Raw genomic sequence first — 7,830 nt, 5'->3', positions numbered from 1 at the left:
ATAAAAATCGGACCTATGGCTTAAGTGATAGATATCAAAAGATAAAGATTGAGAATGTAAGTTGATGAAAGGTATTTGGAAGACGGTTAGGAGCATGGAAATAATAAACATAATACTTGATTTTTTTTATATAGATGAGTCCTTAAGAATTTTTGGATGCTGTATTATTAACATTTGGCAACCTTTATGATTATTCCGCTTTATTTTGAAAGGAAAAGTCTTTTTCCAAATGTATGTAAACATTATTTTGAAATAGCTCGTCACGATGGGTTTCATTATATTAGAAGGCTTTGTACTCATCATCCCCTTCATTTTTTAAAGAAAATGTTGTCGGTATATATTAAATAAAGTATCATGAATTCTTCGGGGCTTTGTGTTGGTGAATATTTGAGTCCAATGTGGCAAGTTATGCGCGTTTGGTCCAGATCACTTGTCTTGGAGTGATGTCCAAGTTCTCCTTACTTCCTTGAGTAATAAGGAACGCATATTAGGAAAGTGTAGATAACAAAATCTCAGTTATATTCTATTTTGTTATGTTTAGTATAAAATGAGATTCAGAAATTGTATTCAGAGGAGATAGTTTGAAGTTTTTATGAGTTATGTTTCTTTAATAAAGGTCAAGAGTGAGTTTTGGCATTCCTGTTCTCTGTTCCTTAATTAGATATTTCTGATGTGGTGAACATCATCTGCGAATTTATGACAACCCAAAAATTCTATCTTGTTCAGTTATTCAAATCAATCAAGGTCAGACTCGTTTTGCTATCTTCTAGCATTGTTTAAGAGTCAATTATAGTGTTCTAAGCCTAGTACCTTCATAGTTAGGGTTTAGAATTGGGTTCCACAAGTTCACCACTTCCTAAAATGGTCAAACACTCCAACATGAGGAGTGTATGGCCGTACACTTGGGTGTGCGGCTGTACACGCCCTTTTGGCCATACACTCTCATATATAAATGAGAGACTTAGCCATCATTCAACTCTTTTCATAATCCTAAGCCAAGAACTCGTTTATCTCTCAACTACCATCCGATTTTTCATCTAGATCTTCAAGATTGTAAGTGTTTCTTCACTTCAATTGTCTATTCCTTTCACTATATTGTATGGATCATTGATTTAATCCACGAAATCATTTTATTTTGGTAGATCTTCAAGTGTTCTTCAGTTTCACCAAGAACACCTACTAAGTTCTTGGACCTCAAACACCCCTAAAGAGTTCTATATCGTAAGTACTCCTTCGTATGCTTGTTACTTACTAGATATGCTCCTTATAAATCGTCCAAACCATGATCATCAAGGAGTGTACGGCCATACACACCCCATGTGGCCATACACCCCTTTGTTTAGTGCTTATTGGCCTCAAACTCATATTCTATTCTAGCACATGATCAAGAACACTTAGAGGATGCAAGATATAGTCTTGAAAAACAATTTTTGACCATTTCTTCATGGAGTGTACGACCGTACACTCCCTAGCCGTACACACCAGGCCGAACACTGAAGTGGCCATACACCTGGTGGTCGTACACATACTTGTGTGGTCGTATACCCATTATATGCAACCCTTTGCACTTCTAGCACTTCAAATCAAGTGTTTCCCAAGTCCTAGGGTGTTTCCCTACATAATTAGTTGAATAAACACTAATTTTATCCATATACGTGTCATTATATGCTTATTAGGATCCGTTGTGCTCAAGTCTTCACTTGACACTTGTAACACCGTAAATTTCAAAACAAATTTTTCGATTTCCTTATAAAACATAATTCGATTAATATCCATCAAACAACCATTTTAATTATCCCATATAGATTAATACAAAATCCCAAGATCATATTGTAAAGACTCCAAGTGTGTGTGTACGGATCAAGCGGGCGCCTTCCCGCGGTCGTCACTAGTACCTGAAACAATAACATCAAACACTGTAAGCACAAGGCTTAGTGAGTTCCCCAAAATACCACATATAACACATATTAGCCACTCGAGGCTATAACTCTGTGGGTCCGTGCACCCAAACTCTGTGAACCCTCAGGTTCTAGCTATGATAAACATGCACTACATAATTCACATAGAAATAATGCAGTACAACACATAACATACATAGCATACAAACACTCTATCACATAACTCTAGTTACCTACTCAAGGTAATATAGTATAGTGAGAAGACTCACCTCGCGTATCTCGGTATCTCACGAATCCTGGAAATCCCTCGTGCTCGATCCTCCGAGCTCTAATCCTCCTATAATATTATATGTTTCTAATTAACACTTTATATCTCTAAGGTTGACTATCTATAAGAAGTCAACACAGGTCAACTCTGGTCGACGGTCAACGGTCAACTCTGACCGGACTCGGCGAGTACCATGGTGACTCGGCGAGTCTAGACGTTTTCACCAACCCTCTGAAATCCTCTTACTACACGTCGAGTATCCCCCCTTTTACTCGACGAGTTTCACCTGATTGAATCGCGGGGCCACCCCGACTCAACTCGCCGAGTCTCAAGGACAACTTGGTGAGTCCAAGTTTGACTCAGTCCACTCGTCATCCCTCTCCTACTCACCCTGACTCACTGAGTCTACCCATGACTCGATTGGACCACTCGCTGAGCAGTCCCAAGGCAATCGTCAAGCTACTCATCGAGTCGGATGAACAGACTCGGCGAGTCCATGCCATGCAACCACTCCAACTCGCTTCTAAGGTCAGATCTGCTTCCAAAAACTATAGATCTGACCTCCCTCGACTGATTCATCACGTAAAGCTCCTATCTTGGTGCTCATAACACACCCTATAACTTAATAATGGCGTTTTTGACCTAAGGCATGAGGATTCCAATCCAAAGCCTCCATTGATTCCCAAAAAGCTTGGGTAAAGGGACACTCTGGACCTCTAAGGGTCCAGATCTATGGTTCCAACCACATAAGGGACCAAAAGAACACCAAATCTAGCCATAAAAGGGTTCAACAAACCCTAAATCTAGATAAACAACAACAACAAGAAGGTAACTCAGATTTATTACCACAAAAGTGATGCTCTGGACTCCAAACCTACAGAAGTGGCTCCTTCTTGCTTTCCCTTGGCTAGCTCTTCTCCTTTCCTTGCAACAATGGCACCTCCAAGGTCAATAATGGCCTCCTACTTAGCTCCAATGCTCACACTCGATTAGGGTTTCACTCAAGGGGCTGGTGAGCACAAATGACGGCCATTAGGCCCTTTACATAAGTCTCAAACCCGAGAAATTAGGGTTTCATTACACAGCGCTGACTCGCCGAGTCCATATCCTGGACTCGTCGAGTCCAGGCGCGATCCTGCGTCCAAATCCGCATCCCTACTCGGCGAGTCTGAGCTCCAACTCGCCGAGTCCCCCTCACAAATTAACAAAATACAACAAACAAGATACCTGATAAAATCCGGCTGTTACAACTCTCCCCCACTTGGACTAAACTTCGCCCTCGAAGTCTTGCTCTAAAAACAGCTCCGGGTGCTGCTCTTGCATCATACGCTCTGGCTCCCAGGTCATCTCTGATCACCTCCGGTGTTGCCACTGAACCAACACCAGAGGTACCTCCTTGTTTCTCAAAACCTTGATCTTCCGATCCCTGATGGCCACTGGTCTCTCGGCATAATTCAGGCTTGCATCTACCTGAATATCCTCAAACGGAACCACTGCCGATTCATCGGCTATACACTTCCTCAACTGCGACACATGAAAAGTGTCATGAATCTGCCTCAATTCTGCTGGCAACTCCAACCTATAGGCTACCCGGCCTACCCTTGCAATCACACGAAATGGACCTATAAACCGGGGCCCCAAGTTGCCCCTCTTCCTGAACTGGATCACCCCTTTCGAAGGAGAAACCTTCAGGAGAACGAAGTCGCCGACCTGAAATTCAAGCTCGGACCGGCGTCTGTCCGCATAACTCTTTTGTCGGCTCTGGGCGGTCAATAACCTCTGTCTGACGTGCTGTATCTGCTCTGTCGTTTGAATCACGATCTCTGTACTGCCCATCACTCTCTGCCCAACCTCACCCCAACAAATGGGAGTCCGACACCTCCTACCATACAACATCTCAAAGGGCGGCATACCGATGCTCGAATGATGGATGTTATTGTAGGAAAACTCTGCCAAGGGTAAATATGTATCCCAGCTACCCCCAAAATCCAATACACATGCTCGAAGCATGTCCTCAAGCGTCTGAATCGTCCGCTCACTCTAGCCGTCTGTCTGGGGGTGATATGCGGTACTAAAATGCAGCTTAGTACCCAACTCCTCGTGAAATTTCTTCCAGAATCGGGAAGTGAAGCGCACATCACGGTCCAAAACAATCGAGATCGGCACCCCATGCCGAGATACTACTTCCCTCACATAAATCTCCGCCAACTTCTCTGCCGAAGAACTCTCACTGATGGCAAGAAAGTGAGCGCTCTTCGTCAACCTATCCACGATCACCCAAATTGCATCGACTCCTCTGGCAGTCCTCGGCAATTTGGTGATGAAATCCATAGTGATCTGTTCCCACTTCCACTTGGGAACCTCCAATGGCTGCAACTTGCCATGCGGTCTCTGGTGCTCGGCCTTCACCCTTCGACAGGTCAAACACCTCTCGACAAACCAAGCGACTTCCCTCTTCATACAAGGCCACCAATACTCTTTCCTCAAATCCAAATACATTTTTGTAGCCCCGGGATGGATCGAAAATTTCGATCTATGAGCTTCCTCCATCAATGTAGTACGCGTACCGCCCACAAACGGTACCCAAATCCGGCCCCGAAAAGTCATAAGCCCTCGACTATCCGACACAAACTCAGATATCAAACCAACGACCCGCTCTATCTTCTGCATCTCCGGATGCACAGCCTCGGCCTGTCCCCCACGAATGGCGTCCAGAACTGGAGCTATCACGGTCAATCTCAAACATACATTTCGCAGTGGAGTACTCTCCGCCCTGCGCCTCAGTGCGTCGGCTACCACATTAGCCTTCCCCGGATGGTACAAGATCTCGCAATCGTAATCCTTGACTACATATAACCACCTCCTCTGCCGCATATTTAGGTTAGGCTGATCCATCAAGTACTTCAAGCTCTTATTGTCCGTGTATATCGTACAACGAACCCCATACAAGTAGTGCCGCCAAATCTTGAGAGCGAACACCACTGCCCCCAGCTCTAAATCATGTGTGGGATATCTCGTCTCATAAGGCTTCAACTGCCTCGATGCATATGCTATCACATGTCCCTTCTGCATCAGCACCGCTCCCAGCCCTAAAATCGATGCATCACAGAATACCACAAAATCTTCCATCCTTTCCGGAAGAGTTAATACCGGAGCTTCGCACAACCTTTGGCGAAGCATCTCAAAGGAGGTCTGCTGCTCGGGACCCCATAAAAATGTAACACCCTTCCGGGTCAATCTGGTGAGTGGCACTTCAATCTTGGAGAAATCCTTGATAAACCTCCGATAGTACCCTGCCAACCCAAGGAAGCTCCTGATCTCAGAAGGTGACGTTGGCACCTCCCACCTCATCACCACGTCAACCTTGGCCGGATCGACCAATATCCCTTTCTGATTAACGAGGTGCCCCAGAAACTGGACCTCCCGCAACCAGAAGTCGCACTTGGAAAACTTTGCATAAAGTTTCTCCGATCTCAAAACTCCAAGAACCTCCCTCAAATGCTCCTCATGTTGCTCTCGAGATCTCGAATATACCAGAATATCATCGATAAACACAATCACCGACCGATCCAACATCGGCCTGCATACCCTGTTCATGAGGTCCATGAACACAGCCGAGGTGTTGGTGAGCCCAAAAGGCATCACCACAAACTCATAATGCCAATAACACGTCCTGAATGCTGTCTTCTGGACGTCCTCGTCCCGCACTCTCACCTGATGATAGCCCGACCTCAAATCGATCTTGGAGAACCACGATGCTCCCTGCAACTGATCGAATAAATCGTCGATCCTCGGCAACGGGTAACGGTTCTTGACCGTCAGCTTATTCAATTCTCGGTAATCAATACACATTCGATGCGAGCCGCCCTTCTTCTTCACAAACAGAATGGGTGCTCCCCACGGCGAGCTACTCGGCCGAATAAACCCCTTCCCCAGCAGCTCCTGAAGCTGCGAGGATAACTCTTGCATCTCTGGAGGTGCAAGACGATAAGGCACCTTAGCGATAGGCGCGGCTCCCGGAACCAAATCGATACCGAACTCCACTTGCCTCACGGGAGGTACACTTGGTAATTCTTCGGGAAAAACATCTGAAAACCCACGCACCACTGGAACTTCATCCACTGAACTCGGTCTCTCGGAGATCACTCACGTATCCATCACATATGCCACAAAACCCTTACAGCCCTGCTGTAAACACTGCCTCGCCCTAGCGGCCGAACAAAAGGCTGATCCAGAACGTGTACCCTCGCCGTATACCGAAAGAACTCCCCCACTAGGATCTTGTATGGTCACCAGCTGACGCTCGCAGTCGATAACCGCGCCGAATCGGCTCAACCAGTCCATGCCCACTATGACACAGACATCACCCATAGCAATAGGAACCAGATCGATCGGAAACTCAACCCCAAAAATCTCTAACACACATCCCCGGAGGACCTCCGTGGCACAAATCACTCTGTCGGCGGCTATGGAAACCCGCAGAGGCCGACTCAATGCCTCACGACTAACACTGATATGCTGACTAAAGGCCGAAGATACAAAAGACCGACTCGCACCCAAGTCAAATAACACTAAAGTAGGCACAGAGTTCACAAGGAAGGTACCTATGCACAGCATACTATAAGCATAATATCTCAACACCAAAAAATAAATAGATAAAAGGAAACGTACCAGCCACAACGTCGGGTGCAGCACGGACCTCTTCCGCAGTCAGCTGAAAGGCTCTCCCTCGAGCTCTCGGTGCCTCGGCCTTCACGGGCCGACTCTCTGTAGCTCTGATGGCGGCGGGAGCAGATCCCTGAGAGGCTCCACGCAGCAGCGGACACTCCGCCTTCCGGTGTCCGGTCTGGTTGCAGTGAAAACACACTGCAAACCCTTTGGGGCAGTCCTTGGCCATATGCCCCTCCTTGCCACATTTGTAGCAAGATCCTGCTCGACAGACTCCATCGTGACCCTTGTCGCACTTCCCGCAAGTGCGGCCCTTCTGGCTCCCGGGTTTGGGATCAGCGGGCTTGGCCCGCTTGGCTACCTGAAGCTGTGCCGGCCGCCGATCCCTCCCCAGAGACTCCGCCTCTTCCCTGGCCTGAGTCTCAAGCTCAATCTCCCTCTTCCGGGCATTTGCCTGAAGCTCAGCAAATGTCCGATACGAGGAGTTCGCAGTGAACTCCCGAATATCCCGTCTCAAAATGCTCAGGTAGCGGCTCATACGTGCCTGCTCAGTGGACACGTGCTCAGGGCAGAACATCGCCCTCTCATGAAACATCCTCGTGATCGCTGTAACTGACTCAGTACCCTGCTTGAGGGTCAGAAACTCCTGTGCCAAACGCTCCCTCTCCACCTGGGGAACGTACTCATCTCGGAACATAGTAGTGAACCTCTCCCAAGTCACTGCCGAAAGCTCAGCAGGCGTGAAATGCGTCGTCACAAACTTCCACCAGTCCTTTGCTCCCAAGCGAAGCTGGTTCAGCGCGAACCGAACCTTCAGATGCTCAGGGGATGAGCAAGTGAAGAAGCACCCCTCCATATCAGATATCCACCTCATAGCTGCCACCGGATCCTGTGTACCATCAAACTCTGGTGGTTTGGTGTTGCTGAACTCCCGAAACAGTGACGCATCACCTCCCTAGGGTCTCGCCGCAGGGATCGCTGCGGTAGCCGCTGCAA

The sequence above is a fragment of the Lactuca saligna genome, chromosome 4, assembly GCF_052625555.1.
Source record: "Lactuca saligna cultivar CGN05327 chromosome 4, ASM5262555v1, whole genome shotgun sequence".
NCBI classification, from domain to species: Eukaryota; Viridiplantae; Streptophyta; class Magnoliopsida; order Asterales; family Asteraceae; genus Lactuca; species Lactuca saligna.
The sequence above is the reverse complement of the archived record's forward strand: the minus strand, read 5'-3'. Positions refer to the sequence as shown.